The 19,361-nt window shown below is 31.4% G+C and overlaps 1 protein-coding gene across 1 annotated transcript in view; it reads left to right on the forward strand.

Moving 5' to 3' along the window:
• The first annotated feature begins 628 nt into the window (after nucleotides 1-628).
• The window catches only part of LOC118193334 (uncharacterized), a 179,691-nt gene continuing 160,958 nt past the window's right edge, over nucleotides 629-19,361 (forward strand). Inside the window, exon 1 of the mRNA XM_085818527.1 lies at nucleotides 629-1,131. The gene's annotated coding sequence lies outside the window, so the exon portion shown is untranslated. The remainder of the gene's footprint in view (nucleotides 1,132-19,361) is intronic.

Below are 19,361 nucleotides of genomic sequence, written 5' to 3' on the forward strand. Positions count from 1 at the left end.
CTTTTAGGGAAATATGTTTTTAATACAATGTCAGGTTTCTTTTCATAATACAGTGGACATATTCAACAAAGAGTTAACAGAGCGTAATGTTCGGAAAAAACTTGCTTAGCAAAACAATCCATTATACAGTTTTTATAATATTTCAAAGATTACTCCACTTGACAATAAAAACGTAATATAATAAAACGTATCTCTCCATTAAATCAGTAATAAATAAGTATCTCTCCATTAAATAGATAATAAAATATAACACAGATTTCAATCTGATTTCATAAATTTCATGCATTTTAAAAACTACTGCACACTCCAAATATTATATACGTATATGCCAGAAATATATATTTCTATTTGTGTATGTACGAAGAAATAATGCATGAGTAAAATCACATATCTAATGCATTTTTTGAGCAGACTGATTAGTTTCAATGCATAATGATAATCTTAAGTTCTTGCTACAAACTATACCACTAAAGAGAAGAGTCTAAATATTTTATAAAAACTTCCCCAAACCCATTCACATGGCAATTACAACATACGTAAAAGTATGATAACAAAAAATAACCAGTACGGCGATAAATAGCCAATTACAATAACCCTTCATTCGTCAATAGCACTCGTGTGTCGAGAGTATTTGCCCTGAGGCCGGTAAATATCCGGGTAAGCCTCCTTCGTCGGGTCTCAGATATCAGACAGATTCGGATGTTTTGTGTCTGTTGCCATGTAGACGTTGGCACAACACGCATGGTTGAGTTTGGAGAAAAGCGCGGTATTTTAATTTCGATCCCGCCATGTTGGAGATAAATTTGTGCGGCGGTTAATATGAAAATGTGTAATTATATGAAAAATGTGTGTGTATGGCTTCTGGAGCTGTAAATGTCTTTGTCATCTGCTAAACGTGATATCAAAGCTGTGATAATTAAATAAAAATAAATAAAAATGAAGGTGAAATAGAAATAAAGGATAACAAGTCTGTTTCTTTGCGTAACCGGTGCTGATTATAACGCTATTTTCAAGATGTATTTAAGAGTAACAGCAAAAAAATTAAAAATGACATTTGCGTTTCTTTTTGTGTGTGTGTGTACTTGGTAAAATTGTAGGACTATATTTTTTTTTGAACTACAGATGATAATGGTGAGTTAATATGCAATTTCCTTTAGCTTAAATATAAATTTGTATGACGCAATATAAATGTTCATATATATGTGGTATTTCTCCGAAGCATATTAATGGGATACTATTAGAACCCATTAATATGCTTATTATTATTAATATGGACCTACTATTAGAAAAGCATCGATTTAATTTTGAGGTGTTTATTTTTAATTTCAAACTTTCTGTGTTTGTTAAAATGACAGGTATTCAAAAATTAAATTTAAAATTGAATGTATCTTATTAATCATTGAATCATATATTTTATTTCTTATTAATTATTAGCAATTTACATTTATTTTTCTATTTGCATCCAATACACGATGAAGGTAGATTTTTTAAACTGTTAAATACTCCCGTTTCCGCAAGGATAAAAATTACGAATAAATTTATATAAAAAAATTGAGGTGTATGTAATTACTAGTTATTAATACAAGTTTATTATAGTTATTCACATTTAATTTTGCGAAAATTGGATTGTATTTTCCATTTTAAGATATTTTTTGTAGCAGAACTGAAGAAATATTTCAGCAGCTTGTATAAATTTGAAAAATAATGGATTTCGACTGTAGAATTTTCAGTGTCCGTGTTAGTTAGTTATTATGAAATTAATGCAGTTCCCCTCCCATGAGATCATTAACAAGAACATCTATAATGAACCAAATAAAGTGTTTTTAAAATTTGTATCATGTATGTATGTATTTGTATTTGTTCAGCATTTTACATATCTGGGATTAAAAATAGACTTTGCCTGGATTCAGCTTAGTAGAATGAAAAGTTAAAGTGCAGAATCGCCCACTTATTTGTTTGGCCCTTTTTACAAGAGTAAGAAGAATTGGATTTTTGTCAATTTTCTTTGACTTTTTAAGTGAAAATAGGTCGTGTGTACATGGATAAAGTCAAGGGAGTATGCAATGCCATTTTTTTGCAATTCTGGGATTTTTTTAAAGTGAAAATAGGTCGATGTGTACATGGATACCTAGTATGTGCAATTCTTAAAAACGAGCCAAGGAGTGGGTGATTCTGCACTTTCCCTGAATGAAATTTGAGTCAATATTTTCTGTAAGGCACCATTACAAAAAATGATCCTAAAAGAAAAATTTTTCAAAGACTTTAATAAAAAAGGTTGAGGACACATCAGAGTTGTAGCTAGGGTGTTCAGCACTTAGGGGCAACTGAAGATTTCCTGGCCCATTCTGGTTGACAAGGAAAACATATAATCCTAAAATTTCATAACATCCCTTTGGTGTCCACTGGATGCTGCACCTAGGGACAGATGTTCCTCCTTTCTTCTTGTGTTACACCATTGGGATACATTTCTTGAGCCTAAAATTGAAGGTATGCGTCACGGAATTTCATTTTTGATTTAGTGAACTATATGCAATAAGGCAAAATAAGCAAATTTCAATGTTTGTGAATAAATGTGAAGACAATTTGATTACCAGTGTATAAAATTGAATAAAAACAATTTATTTGAGATTTTTGAAAATATATTTTAAAGTAAAAAAAATTCAAATTACATTCAGACTGTAATTGTGAAATAGAAATAAAGGATAACAAGTCTGCTTTAAAAGCATGTTTGCTGTTTTCTAAAAAATCCCTTCAATTATAGGATATGGATTTGTAATTTGCAGCTTTCACAATGTCTGCAAAAAGCTGACTAAAATCTTCAGCATGCAAAACAGTTTAGAAGTTGCTAAAACCTAGCCACATGCTGAAATAGAGTTTAGCCTTAAATAATGTTTAGCCATAAAATTAAATTTTTTATTGTGTTATTAAAGGATGTGACATTGTTTATAGAAAACCAAATGCACCTGTGGATCCAAATGGTTCGATGCCAAGAGGGGGATCCATGGTGGTAGATATATTTCTGAAACCAAATTAGGAAAACTTGTATTATACATGTTAATTTATGAAATGTCATGTTCTTTTTTAGTTTATTTCAAATTTATTTATTACTGAAATTCAAAAAATAAATTGAAGTACGTTTAACTGTCTAAGAAAGGAATATAATGCAAAATGTGTTCAGTATATCCACCATTAGATTTTACAATTTTTTGCAAGCAACCTTGGGCATACATTCATAACTCTCCAGCACACATCTTCTAAAACTGCTCAGCATAGCTGCACATTAAGAGGCCTTGAGCTGTGTTATATTTGTAGGCTTCATTGCAAATAAAAACTTTTAAAAAAATTGCATAAAAAGAAGCACATTGATTAATATCCGGGCTTATGCAGAGGGGCCACTGTCTCCTACCTTCATAGCTTGCAGCAAATCTCTGGGACATTGCATATGCACTAAACATGCCTCGTACAGGAAACTGAGAACAACATTTGCAGTATGTAAGTAAGCTACACGTTGCTGAGTGTGCTAAAAGAGCTATGTTACTATTTTCGGAACTACTCTTATATGCATCCTCAGGTTGCCAAATTTCTCGCCAAACATTTTTGGCGAGAAACTTCACGGTGCCATATTATTACTATCTAAATTTTTTGTCTACATTTCAAACTTTAAGCCTAAAATGTCTTCAAAAACCATGTTTTAAATACACAACTTAAGCTAAAAATCCGAAAAAAAAAGAAAAAAAAAAAAAAAATTAGATAGCAAAAATGTAAAGTTTCTAACCAAAAATATTTGACAAGAATCCATGTACACAGCAGTATGTTTTAACTTTAAAAAAAAATCTACGAATTGCACAATATAGGCAGCAAAGGAATCTACGAACTACGTACACCTCGCTTCATTAAATTAACATAACAATAAATTTTGAAGACTACCATGTACACAGCATTCTGTTTAAACTTAAAAAAACATCTATGAATTGCACAATCTAGGCATTGTGCACAAATCAACCAAATAAACTAAATTGCAAACAATTCAAAAAACAACAATAACAACAGAAATTCATAATAAAAAAACAATGAACATAACATTCTGCAAAGTAAAAAAAGTAAAATAAAATGTACTTACCATAATACATTCCTGAATAAAATTTCGCCAGTTACACAACGTCTCTGAACAAAAGTGTCACGATTTTACTATATCACATGTCTTTCTGAGATTCAAGATTTCGAAAGTAACAATAAAAACTTCCTTCAAAGTTAACTTACTACACAAAAATCACAACCCAAATCTTAAACAGCCCCATACTTTTACCAGCAACTATTTAACTGCAAATCCACACAAGAACTATCAGAAAAGCCCTTCTTCGTCCGAGTTCTCATAACAGCTCAGCGTTTCAGACTTCGTTTTAAAAGTCCCACAGAAATTCCAAAAATACACTTCAATCCTCATAAACACACCCGTGAACGAGCAATTAAATCACTCCAGCAAAAGATTTTTTCAACGTCAACATTGTTGCCATACAACATGCAGTCGTGCCAAAAACCAGCGCAGAATACATATCACCACATTTGGTGAAATTAAGGTGCATATAAAAGTAGAGCCCTATTTTCAAGTGTGCAGACACTTAAATAATAGCAATGATTCTTTTTCAACACAGAGCTAGTGGCTTCCAATTGCTGACCTAATTTGTAAATAGTCTGTTTCAAGGAGCTTATCTGGTATCAAAATGTACACTAAAGCATCTTTGTATCACTACAAGACTTCATTTCTTTTCAAAAATTATTTCAGATTTAAACCTTATTACAACTGCCCGTTGTTTTGTAAAACTATAGTTTTGCAGCAAATTAGAGTGATAACGACTTTTCCTGGCATCCAGCAGATTTTCAATGAACAAATGCACTTTTTTATTTATTTGTTTTCCTATTTGTTGTAAAATAAATATCATCAAATGTTCCTTATAATAAAATAATTTATCCAAAAAGGTTTAATCAGTAACTAGTATAATAATTGGACACTGCAAATTTTGTTGGAATCTTTTGGCAGACCGTGTTTTTTTGTATAATGCTTTTGTTGTAAATGAAAATATATCACAGGAATTATCATCTGCATTTAGAAATTATTACAGTACAAAGTCCATAATCCGGACTCGTTGGGACTTCAGCGATTCCGGATTAAGGGTTTTTTCGGATTTATCATCAATTTAAATCTGGATTAATGGATTTCCGAATTAGATCATCAATTTAAATCTGGTAAGATGGCATCCAGAAATTATACAATTAAAAATATGAAACCATAATTTATGAAATAAAGAGCAATTCTGATCTAAAGGGTATTAAAATTTACAAAAAAAAAAAAAAAAAAAAAAAAAAAGCTTAATATTTATTTGTTTACTTTATTAAACATTTCTTTCAATGTAAGTTGTTTAAGTTGCTTCCTTTTTTTGTGCTAAACACGCATGCGTAACATTAAACTTGCATGTGTAAACGCATGCAAAAAAAAAAAGTTTGGCTTTGAGGTCCAGATTATAGATCATTCCACATAATGGATGTCCGGATTACAGACTTTGTACTGTATTTGTTTGGCAAAATATGTTAGCAGTTCCATATCTGAAGTGAATATAGGAAGGTGCTATAAATTAACTACCAGTTCTATTCAAAATTTAATGATTCATTTATTTAAGGATGGGAAATTATTTAAAATACCAAAAAAAGAATACTTGATAGCAACTATTAATCAATCTTTTCAATTGAGCACCCTGTAGTGAAAGGCTTGTTTACCCTGCGAGTCTCATTCGTTTATATTACAATGAGAAAATGTGGCATGTGCTGTTTGCTAGTTGTGATTAAACTGGAAGTTTTTTTAAGGTCCTGAATTATTCCGCCACAGAATAAGAGCCAATTTTCAAGCCAGGAATTTAAAGACTCGTATTCTGCATAAGTTCCATGTATCAAAACATCTAAAATTTCTGCAAATCACACATTTAGAACAAAAGCTTTCCAGTTGCACACAGTATAAAATGTGACTGTAATTTTTCATGGGCATAAAGAAATTAGTGTTGTAAAATTGAAAGAAATAAAGTTCTTCATATAAGACGAGGAAAGGGATGTTATTAAAGCTGAAGGCTGGACCATTCGAAGCAGCTTTTAAACGCACTGTTTCCAGGGCCTAGCGGCAAAAAAAGAAAAAAAAAAAAAAAGTGCATTCAACTGCTGCCTATGAAGAATGTTTTGTTATTTAAAACAAAAAGAACGAAAACTGAACTGTATTTCATTCAAATTTCGGTACAAAATCTCTTGAATTCATTCTTTAATAAGATAAACATGCAGAAAAATGAAGAACCGTGTTGTAGAAAAAGATTATGTGATTTAGAACTTAAGTTTATGAACTTCAGCTGCATATAAATTTTAACATTCATAATTTATAAAAGAATTGTATTTTTTATAATTATATGTATATTTCTTATCAAAAAAATATTTTCCTCCATTAAAATAATTTATTAGTATTATTTTTAAATTCCCTGTGGAAATCAGAATTCAAAAGCCTCATAAAGATACTTTCCATATAGTTGAGCTTTCACTAAAGCTTAACTATCTGGAAAGTTCGGGACATGCTGAGTTATAGATAATTGTGCACTTAAAAAATGCAGTTAATGGTAGAAAAGCCAAATGAATGGAAGGAAAAAAATTCCAATCTAAAATTATAAAAAAAAAAAAAACTCATTTCATTTGTTATCAACTTGAATATCAAATGCCTACATTTAAATTATACGAGATGTCAAAATTTAAAAAAGGCATAAACACCAAATTTAAGAAAGGCATAAACACCAAAGTAAAACATGATATTCAATTACAAAATTTCGTCAAAAATGAAAATTGGCTTCCATCTTGCCAGTCTTTCCTTTAGATGTTTGAAGGAGAGATGGTTCTTTATTTAGTTAATGAGCATATAGAAGTTACAGAGGTAACCTATTAAAAACTTAAATTAATTGTCATAATTTTTCATGTTGTGCAGCCAATGTTTATCCATTATTGTATAAGACATGCTTTTCCTGATGACAGGATGAGGTAAGTTTGAAAATATTCTGCTGCATGCTGTTGTGTTCAAGACAAGTCCCAAATTTTAATAATTTTTTCAAAGTGCGATTGAGAAAGAGATAAACTCAGACCTTAAATTGCTCAGGTAATTTTTAGTTTTTGGATAAATCATAATTCTAGACAGAGTGCACTGTAGCCCTAAATAAGAATGCTCCAATACTTCTTTCATGTAACTGAACAGCAATTTCAGTAGAAATTTGATCTCAAAAATTTTATTTTTAACAATAAAATTATATAAAAAAATTGCTTGTTAAATTTAAATTTATTGCTTTACATTTTATTTAGTTTTAATTATTAATTACATAATAATTAATAAATATTAATTAGATAATAATTAACAATTTAAATTTTAAATTTTAAAGAGTCATTTTATTTATTTAGTTACTCTTGTTCCTCTTTCCTGATGGTCTACCATAGGGCTCCGGCACTTCTAATTTTAGAAATTATGCGCTGGATAAACTGTATATAAAGTCAAATGTAACATCATATTTATCCATTATTGGTGCTATGTCATGCTGTTTGACAACAGTTTTTGTTGATCTAGATTCTGTTTGATTCTATTCATGTTATATATTTTTTTTGCATGATTCTATTAATGTTTTATATCTATTCGTGTTTTTGTAATTTAAAGATGAGCTACAAACCTCTTATTTACTTAATTTTAAATTAATTTTTTTTTTAATTCGAAAATATTTTGGTTACTTGAATGCTGAATGATCGCTCTTTTACTACTGGATAGTTGAGCATATGCAGAATGCAATTCAAGGTAGAAAATCCGTGTGAATGGAGAAAAGAATTTTCCATAGTAAAATTATAAAATTATTTGTTACCAGCTCGAATATTAAAAGCCTACATAAAATTTATGCGAGACTTTAAAAGAAAATTACATTTTATACATAAAAATCTGACCTTATAGTAAGCTTTTAACATACGAAATTAAAACATTTCATTCCTATTAAAAAACGATGGCAACCATGAAAGCCGGCAGAGACACCAGACTTGCACTAATCATTCTGCTAGAAGACAAAAGAAGTAATAAGGTAATAAGAATCATATAATTCAAGTTACAGATATAGTGTATAAAGAACTTATTTTTTTAAACTTCACTAGAAAACATATAAATAGAAATTTATATGTATCTTCTTTACACAAACAAAACTAATTGAGAATTAATGCAATTTACATAAAACTAAGTTGAAAAATCTTATGATTGTGTTGTGATATTAAACTTGTATATTATTGGCACTTATTCATGCTATTTAGTGATAGTTTTTGTTTAAATAGTTATAAGAATTTGCCCAACATTCATTTCATATTTTCTCAGAAAAAAATGGAATTCTTAAATCTGATCATTGCTCTAATGCAGTCGACATTTGATTGAATAAATTACGAATGTCTGCCTGTTTCAGGGAAAGATTCTCTTTTTTCCATAAATCTCTCTCTAATGAGATGCAATTCTGAAACTTCTCTGGCCTACTGAGGTTTTTATCACAAAACTGCAAGAATATTAGAAAACATTTCTCTGCATCATCCCAAGAAACATATTTTCTTTCTGTTTTATCATCTTCAGATTCTGATGAATCAGAATTTCTTCTTGGAACAATACATTTTGAATTAAATCCTCTTCTGTTAGCATTTCTCTCAGTTACCAAATTTTTGTTGCAATTAAACCATGCCTGTGTTTCAGTTGTTCCTGTCCATGAAACGTATTCTTCAGCTTTGTTACTGCATGTTAAAGCTTTTAATATTTTTGTTAGACCTTGATCTGTTTTAAAACTATTGAATTCTTCACCAGTTAAATCTGGATAATTGTTAGCTGAAAATAAAGTATTTGTTCGTTCTATTAGGAAACTTTCAACATAAAATAATGTATTTCAACATAAAACATTTGTTCTTTAAATTTTTCTGATGAATCATTTTAAAGGTTTGTATAATTGAGCCATTGTCTGTACCAAATGGATAGAAGCAGTTGTGTTCGAGGGGAAGATGCATAATTCTAATATTGCCGTAACACAATTCCTCTTTGCTTGGATGTGCTCTGCAGTTATCAATCAGTAAAACAACTGGGCTTTCTTCAGGTTTTCTTTTAGATTTCAACGCCGTGACAAATGGCAAAAAAAAAAAAAAAAAAAAAAAAAAAAAAAAACGCTTTTAGACCTGTGAAAAAATATTCTTATCCATCCAAGCATTCTTTTGATGTTTATATACCACAGAGAGATGTTTGATACCTGCCAGTGCTGAAGAATGTTTGCATTTTCCAGTTACCAGTAATTTTATTCACTGCAATCCCTTGCATTGCATTGGTGCAAGTCAAAACTCAGTTTATCCTTGCTTTTTTTAAGCTGCTAGCAGATGTTACATTAACACCTGCTAAAGTGTTGGTTTCATGCGTCTGCACTGTAAATATCTTAGACTCTCATTATTATTATTTATTTTGTTGTTGTTTTTGTTTTTCTCTTTTACAAGATGCTAGTTGTTTCTAATTTCTGAGTAACTGTAAAAATTGTTGATAAAACAACTCTCTCATTTTTTAGATCCTGAAGAATCATCCATTTTTCTGAAGTTCTAAAGAAAATTTCTGTAGATTAATATTTACTCAAAATAAATATGAGATAAATTTGCTAATTTTTTTTTTTTTTTTAATTTAAAAAAGACTTTTCCTTTTTCTGTCTCTTTCTCTCTCTCTCTCTATATATGTTTCCTAAAAAAGAAACATACCATGTAAAATATAGGGGGGGAAGCTTTAGTTCCACAGTCATTTTATATAAAACTATATTTTGATTTTATATAAGACTATTGTTTTGTCTTTCTGCCTGCAACGTAACAATTTATTTATTTATTTATTTAGATTTTATGTGAAATCAATGTGAGTATAAGGTTTTCTTCCTTAATGTTAGCAAATAAATAAATAAATTGTTACGTTGCAGGCAGAAAGACAAGACAATATGTTAAATATGAGTTTTTTTAATAATGTAAATCGGGAGTTCCTAAACCTTTTCACTTGGCAGCTCACTTGCAGGTTTATTATTTTGTCATGGGGCCGTAGCCGTGTTTAACAAAGTGTTGTACAAAGTTTGTGCTTTACAACCTGCTTACTTCATAGTGTTAGCAAATCACAACAATTCATTAAATATGACTGTATATTGATACTAGTGATCAGGCACAGAAATGAAAACAACCACATTTTGAGGCTGATATATATATATATATATATATATATTGAACTGATATACAAGAATATTATTATTAAAGAAAAAATAGGGAAAAATCAATGGGACGGGTGCACTTGCTGATCTCCAGAAAGTTTTTCAAAGCGAGTGATAAGACTTGACACTGCCACTCTTATTTCTCCACGTTGATCTCTGAACGATATTTGCACTTTATTACAGCTACAACTGAAAATCCATTTCGTATGAAAAAGATGTTGCAAAAGGAATGAGAATCCTTAAAGCTTTTGAACTTAGAATTGTATATTCATTTTTGATGATTATTCAAAAAACTCCACCAAATCAGAACAAGTGAATTTTGTTTTAAGGCTGTTGTTGCAGGAACATTAAAAAAACTCTCTTTTTCTTGTGAATGGAATTTTAGTAGAGCTTGAGCATGGAAAAGTTTTTGGGTCCATGAATATTTTTTTATATTTTCTTCCGCAAAGTATTTTCCAAATCATTCAGTGGGCTTCGAAACATATTCCGTTAAAAGAGATGACAATTTTTGAGAGACAACGAGTTCAGTAGAGGATCTGTATTTATGCAATTCAGGGAAACAATCTTGACAACCATCCTCATTAATTTTTCTTATCTACAACTGCAGTTTTCTTCTAAATGCCGCAATCTTCACCAATAATTTCAAGATGTGGATATTATTGCTTTGTAGAGATAGATTCAAGGCATTCAGTTTGTCAAATATATTGCACAAATATGCCAGTTTTAGTGAAAAGTCTGGTTTGGCAAAGTATCTGGAGTTTGCATGTCCTTCCTCTTGCAAAAAAGTGTGAATTTCTTGATGTAGCTTGAATGGATGGGATTAGACATTTCCACCTAAAAGCCATCATGAACTGCAGATTATAGCAGGGCAGTGTGTTCAGCTGCCATGTCCATGCAAAGTTTTTTGAATAGTTTGGCTTTCAGCGGCCTAGGTTTTATGTAGTTTACTACATCTGTGATAAGTTCCAATACCAAATTCAATTCACAGCTCATCGACTTCAGTGCAAGTGCTTCCCTATGAATGATACAATGGGTCCACATAGCATGCGGTGCTTTCTTGTGATAAGGACTTTCAATAAGTCAAAGTAATTTTAGGAAAAAGTTGCTAATAAAGTCTAGTACACAAAGAAAATTTTGTGAACACAACTTATAGAAATTAAACAAACAATTTTGATTTTTTAAAATAAAACTTTTACTTCTGTCTTAGAATAATTGTTATAATTTTTTATTAATTTAAAAATACCAATTTTGATATAAACTCAAATTTAGCATGCAGTTAATTAAAAAAAATTCCCTAAAGATTTATAAATTTTTTTTAATGAATTAAGATATTTTTTCTCCAGCACAGTTACAGCAAAATGCTCTTCTTGCACATGAAGCCAATAACTTGACGGTCATACATTGAATTGCAGGCAAAAACATTGAATTTTTGTGGATAAATCATAGAATTTGAATTCTTATTTTAAGACTTTTTATTACTATTATTTTTTAAAGTATAAGATTTTTAATTCAGATTTGCACCGATAGATGGTAGTGTACATTTAATATCACAAAAATGTGCAGACATAAATCCTTTAAAAAAAAAAAAAAAAAAAAAAAAAAGTTGGTCAACTGAGTGTTCATGATAGTCTGCTAAATTAGTAGTAATATCTTAGCAAATGCAAAGGAATAAATGATGCATAATCTTGTTCTTTCTCCTTCTGTAATGTTACATGCATCATTTATGAGTAAAATTTTGAACTAAAATTTATCCAACAAAAGTCTTCCTATGTAACAAGTCTCCACGTGCAAGCCTCACTGTGATACACAATTTGTTGATTTTATTTATTTATTTATTTTAAGTATCTCAGTAGGATATCAAAGTACACCTTGCACAAAAAAAAAGGGGGGAGACAAATCCTATATCTCCTGTTCTACTGGATTGATTGTCGAAATTTAACTTGTGTTTTCCATATCTCGAAAGTGCAACTTGTATATTAGATTTATGTGTAGCATTGTTCTAACACAGGTATTTTAACACAAAATCGGACTTTTTCTGAAATAACATATCAACATTCAAAGTGCCAAGTTTTGTAAAAAATTGTCTAAGTAGTTTTTAAAAAATTTGCTCTTAAAATTTTAACTCCTCCATGTTAATTGAATTTAGTATATATTTATTCATATCTCTTTTTTTTTATTATACTTATTTGATTTTTCCTTTCACATTTTGAAATTTAGGTTCATTCCAAATAAAATTCATTTTTTTTTAAATTTGTATTTTTAAATGGTTTTATAAACATTTTTGAATTGTAAACTATCAAATTTTTACCATCATCTCACAGTAGATGTATTTCTAGGCATACCTGCAAAAAATTAGTTTTTTTATTCAAAATTTCTTAAGATATACACACGTTTGCATATTGGCACTTTTGAAATTTGACATATTTGTTAGAAGTGATAATAACGCCAGACATGGTTTATGCAATTTGTTAAAATTATTTGAAAGTATAAACAGTGTCCCTTTTTTCTGCTCGTGTACTATGAAAAAAAGGAAAGGAAGTTAGGTTGCTATAAATTAAGAGGTTCGCCATGTAAATAATTCTTGGCGCAAACTGAAAAAAATGTAGAAAGATAAATTTTTGAATTTCTTCGTAAATATCACACTAAAATTTACAAAATTTAATATGTAGACATAATTTGAGTTGTAGTATTGAAATATGGAAAAAAAATTGGCATGTCATTTCAGAAAAAGTCTGATTTTGTGTCAAAATACCTATGTTAGAATAATGCTATATATAAATCTAATATGTATCCTAAGTTGCGCTTTCGAGACATAAAAAACGTAATTTGAATTTCGTCAATCAGCCTAGTAGAACGGGAGATATAGAACTGCCCCCCCCCTTTTGTTTTTTTTGCACAGTGTACTTTTCAAAAGTATAAAAGATGTATATTATACAGAAGCAGAACCTTTTTGTGATTGGTTCCTCTCCTATGTGAAGCAGATCTGCCAATTCTATCCCCCCCAGGACCATAAATATTTCGGTTATGTATGTGAAACAGATTCTCAATGAAACTATTATGCAAAAGTTACATCTGTTCAAATTAATAGCGAGATATAGATCTTTCTCGGAAAATTTTCCAACTTTGTTTCATGTTACTAGATCTGATAAAGACATTAAGTGCTAGCAATACATTGTGTTCCTTGTCTTAATTTTATTTAATTTGTGTGTCCATTTTTCATTATCTAAAATATAGGCAAAGGCAAAATTTTGATCATTATTAGAAGAAAACATTTTCTCTACTGCACTGGAATTTTTTAAATGAAGTGCATGATTTTAGGATTGCTAATTTCACTTGTTCTCCATATGGGATCTTCAAAAACTTAAGCTTTCATCTTAAATTTTCAAGGAAGATGCACATGTTTGTAATCTGAACTAATGATGTTATAATAAATAATATTTTAAAAATAATTGTATGTAAGTGCAATTTGGGATCTGATCAGTTCACTGAAAAGAATAGACCATGAAAGAAATGTTAACTCTTGCTTTCTTTATGGATAGTTTTTGAAGATTCATCAGAGTGTACTAACCCAAGATTACTGCTAAGGCCTCGGAAGGCAAACAATTTCTCCTCAGGGCTGTCTTAATATATTCGGTGCCCATGAGCTACTAGCAATATTGTGCCCCTCTTCATAACAAAATAATTAGGAGGGGTAGTGGGTGACAGGCAAAGTTTTTTACAAAAGTTTCAGAATTAGAAGTCAATTTATTACCATTAAACAAAATAACAATAAAATTCATGTGAAATTAAAGAAAAAAAAGAACAAGACAAATTATATAAACAAACAAAAAAAAAGGGAACTTATATATTTATATATCTGTCATTTTCTTTGGTTAAAAATATCATACGTATTTAAGTTATTAAATAAGTCGCTCTCTATGGATAAAATACTCAAATCATTTAATTTGCTGTCCCAAAAAAGAAATAATTTTTTATTCTTTCAAGTGAAAAAGATCTTTCACCACTGTAATTTTGCAGTGGCAATACAAAAAATTGCATATTGGTGTGGCCATGTTAGAAAATGTGGACCCGTTTTTCGAGTCAGTTATTTTCCATAGAAGATATATTGTCTTTATTTTCAAATAAATAAATGTGTTTAAAATGAAGGCATTCTTCAATAAAGCTGTTTTCTAAATCGTCCATATATACTTTACACAATTCTACAACATTCTTTCTAATACTGTCTTCATTTAGATTTTTAGAATGACTAGAAACCCAAATTGAGTGAATGTCCCCGAAACACACTTTCTTTTTTGTACTTCTGCTAGAAATTGATCAATAACAGCATAATATATACACTTGTTGCAACTCACAGGGCTACAACGTGCAGGTTACAAATTAAATAATCACAGCAGGGATTATTAATATAAAGATTTAATATGGATATCTCACACAAGCTGAAAACGTTACATTACTTTAACTAGTGCATACATATAACTGAGTGAAAAGGGAATTTCCCCGCTTAGTTCTCAATTAAAGAAAAAATAAGAATAATAAAAAATAGTCCAATCAGATGCAGCGCTCCTTCTGTTGACCTTCGCCGAGCCCTTATGTAATCGTCTGTCTGCAGCAGCCGTCTCCAACAACACTAATGTCCATAAATTAAGGATAATGCAAAATCAGGCAAAGGAAGAGTTAGAAGCAAAACAAATTTGACTTATTTGTAAAGCTTATTTATTAAACAAAAGGTAAAGAGCAAAAAAAAAAAAAAAAAAGATGCTATATGTTTGATATTATTAAAAAAATTAGCGATTTTTTCTTCCTGGAGCAACTTACAAAAAAAAAAACCTATTTACAAAAAACCAATATTACATGGTTGGTATGATTGTTAATACATTGTATGTCTCCCAGACGATGCAATACAGTCCTTACAATGCCTAGGCATGCTGAGTATCAAATTATCGATCTGATTTTGGGGGAATATTACACCATTCAAAAAGCAATGCTCTCCAAAGTTCCGGTAGACACGTAGGAGGAGGTTGACAGGCTGCAACTCATCAGCCAAGCATGTCCCACACGTGCTCTACTGGATTCAAGTCCGGTGAGAATGCTGGCCAGTCCATACGGTGATATACTCTGATTGAAGGCATTCGCTTACGATGTTTGCACGGTGAGGACCGGCGTTGTTATCCATAAATACAAATTGTGCGCCCATGGCGCCCCGAAACAAACATGCATGTTTTCCCAGAATGACGTTTCGATAAATTTTGCTTGCCAAGGTTCCAATTTGAACATGCTGGTCAGTTTTGGAACCCAGAATAATTCCACCCCAAACGAGCACTCCTGCACCACTGTAATGGTGTCGTTCAATGATGTTTTCTTGGTGGTAACGGGTACCTGGAGCTCTCCATATGAAAGTCCGGTGAGAATCAGACTGCAATCTAAACCTGAACTCGTCGGAAAACATCACACAAGCCCACTTTGCGGTGTCCACAATGCATGCTCTCTACTCCAGGCTAACCGCAGGCGACAGTGAGTTGCAGTAAGTGGAACGCATCTGACAGGTCTACGATCATATAGACCAATCTGCTCTAAGCGTCTGTATACGGTCTGCTTTGAAATTGTCGTACCAGTGGCTGAAGAGAGCTGACGAGACAGGTCTGAGGCTGTGCTCCGCCTGTTTCTTTTGGCAGTAACTGCCAAAAGAAATTCATTCCTCATTCGGCGTTGTAACTCTGGGGCGATCTGTGCTGTCACATCTACTCACATTACCATCATCTTGGAATCGTTGCCATAGCCTGGAGATGACACTCTGGGCAATTCCACATCCGTCTGATACTTCCAGTTGGGTATGCCCACATTCCAGACAGCCGATAATTCTACCACGTAAAAATTCATCCAAATGCGTCCTTTGTGTCATAACTATTCGGTTATTGCACTGAAATGCTTATAAAGCACCTGCGAACAATTTTACTTCTTTGCCTGTATTCCTTATATATCACTCTCTTACACTCTCGTCATTATGACGTACCATTGGTGTCATCTGGTTACTTCCTGAAATTTGCATATGATTCTTGAAGATGTGTGTAGTGATTTTACAGGTGATATATTTATTTTAGAGTTCGATGTCAGCGTGACTCTGAATTATCCTTAATTTATGGACATGAGTGTATTTATGCAGGATTCCTTATTGGTATCACATTCAACTTCTGACTACAATCAAAAGTCGTTAATCCAGACTCGTCGGGACTGCGACGATTCCGGATTATAGATCATCCGTTTAAATCTGGTAAGATGGCATGCAGAAATTATAAAATTAAAAATATGAAACCGTAATTTATGAAATAAAGAACAATTATGATCTAAAGGGTATCAAAATTTACAAAAAAAAAAAAGCTTAATATTTATTTGTTTACTTTATCAAACATTTCTTTCAATGTAAGTTGTTTAAGTTGCTTCGTTTTTTATTTGATAATACTTTCTCTTTAATTCTATAAACAGACATAATTTCTTATTCAGTTACAAAGTTTCGCTGTTCAAGTCCTATAATTGCTGTGTCGAGAATACCAACTAATTTGTCAATCGAAATTTTTTCGTTTTCAATCACCTCTGTGTCACTTTCTTCACTATCAGAAGCGAATTATAATGACGAGGAATTTGATTTAAATCATATCAAAGACAGAGTACATCGAGATGAAATACTACATTTAGTATGGAATTATAAGCCAAATAAAATAAAAGCATCTGGTCTGAAGATAAGGATAGTGCTGACAGATCAACTTCCAATTCATTGCGCGCCGTGGCGTCCCCGCTCCCCTGCTGCAGACCAGCGTGAAATTGAGAAACAGATTTCGGAATGGTTAGATAAACAAAGGATCCATTTTTTGCAGCAATTCCACTTTTTGTTTAATGGACTTCGAAACATACTTTTGCTTTGTAGATCTTTTACATATTAGTAAATATATATCAGAAATTCTATTTGACATAATCGAAAGTTCAAGCTTACTTTTATAAAATTGCTCTAACAGTCTGCAAAAAATAATAAGCCAGATCCAATTCGAAGATTAAGGAACAACGCAATCTGCAACATTAACTGAATTAGATAATTTTAGCTTAGCTCATACCGTCCGTTATACATTAAACGCGCATTCGTAAACAAATTTTGCGCACACGCATATTCGCAGCCGTAAAAGTCTTATGCGCAGACGCACGCACAGAAAGTTTGTAGCTTTAAGGTCCGGATTATAGATCATTCCGGATTATGGGTGTCCAAATTAACGATTTTTGACTGACAATTTTTGTCATACTGCTTTTTTTTTTTTGCATAATTATTTGTACTCATTGCATCTGGGTAATTTTATACCTTCAAATTTCTAAAAGTTATCCTATCCTGTGTTTTGTTAAGACTATAAAACCGTTTTTAAAGAATCTTATAATCCAAAAATGTTTTCAACTGCAATATCTACTTTTTGAAGTGAAATATTAGTTTTATATATGATTTCTAATATTTCACTCCAAAATCCTACCATGAGAGTAGTTTCCGGTGTATTCAACTCATTTAACAACTCCTAAACTTCAACTTTCGTGGCAGGCTTTTGAAAATTATCTTCATAAATTTTAGTCAAATTGTCTTTCAAAATTTTTGTAACTGAAAACTACTGCATTCACTGAATCAGTTCTTGATGGCCAATGATTGTCCCATAAATTTTGCAAGCTTTGTTTTTTGGTGTATCTTTCAAAATTTCCCAACTTGATGTTGACGCAGCAAAGAATTTGTATATATTCTATAGAAATAAACACAGAACAACAGGAAGAGGAAGAACAAGACGGGGCACATGCAATTCAGAGCACTGACTGGTGAACTAGGTTGCCAGTATGATGATCTAGTGCTTCATACGGAAGTTCGTTAGTTGAGTGGAGAAAGAGTTTTACAGCGTTTTCAAGAGTTGCTCTCTTAGTAGAATTTTTGAAAGAACGAGGTGAATCTCTTCCTGAAATAGAAGATTCGGCTTGGCTACAGAATTTTGCTTTTCTCGCAGAAAAGTTTACTTAACTTGCACTGAAAAGTTAATGCTTAACTTGTAGCTTCTATTTAAGGATAAAGATATTGGTAGAACAATTTCAGATGTTGCTTCTTTCTCCAAAATGCTGGAACTGTGGGATAAATATATCATCCAATGTGAATGCAAACACATTGCCTGTTTGAAGCAGACCCTTGAAAATAAAAAGTCTTCAATGCCTCCTTAAAATGGCAAACACTACGTTGGAATTATTTCATATTTGAGAAGTTTTCAAGCACTTCCAACATTTCAAAAGTGTTTCAATTGTTGTACAGTTTGTCAAATTGCCTTTTACAGCGATTGATGGTAAAAAGTTCTCTACTTTGTCATGGAGCATTTCGATTTTGAAGAAGATAATGCTGCGGTGGAGTTGGAACTGACTGATTTTCAAAATGATTTATCTGTAAAATCACTTTCTTCAAGCTCTGAAAATATTTCACTTTTTGTTTCTGAAGAAAAATACCCAATTTTGGTCCAAGTTTGTTTCAAAGTGAAAGCCATGTTCAACTCTCTATATATATGTGTGTGAAATTTCTTTTTCCAGTGAGAAAGTTATTAAAAATAATACAGAAACACACTCCCTGATGAACAACTCGAACAGCTGTATTTGAATGGCAGCCACTACTTACTCTCCCAACGTTAAAAAACTTGTTGATGGCAAAAAAGTGTTCCATCCTTCTCATTAAAGTTAATAAGTCTGATAAAAGTATCATTACATTTGTTACTTATTACTAATCACACTTTAATTTCTTTCTTGTGTATAGCTCAATTTCAGTTTCTTTTTGTTAGATACAGTTTAATTAAGTTGTTAGGCAATAAACAAATGTAATTTTAAGTTGGTAGTTGTTTTGGTTGGTAGCTCACAGTAGGATTTAAAAGCGGTACGGTAGCTCAGAAGCTTCGTAAAGGGGTTATCACATCTAGCAACTGTCTAGACGGGACTTTTCTAAGACACGAGATTCTGGTAGTATTGGTTTAAATGGGAGGATTCCTAGAAAAAAAGCTCACCAGTGGCCGGCCGGTCGGT

Source organism: Stegodyphus dumicola, chromosome 6 (assembly GCF_044657685.1).
Source record: "Stegodyphus dumicola isolate Sdum_Otavi_A_Nest chromosome 6, ASM4465768v1".
NCBI lineage: Eukaryota > Metazoa > Arthropoda > Arachnida > Araneae > Eresidae > Stegodyphus > Stegodyphus dumicola.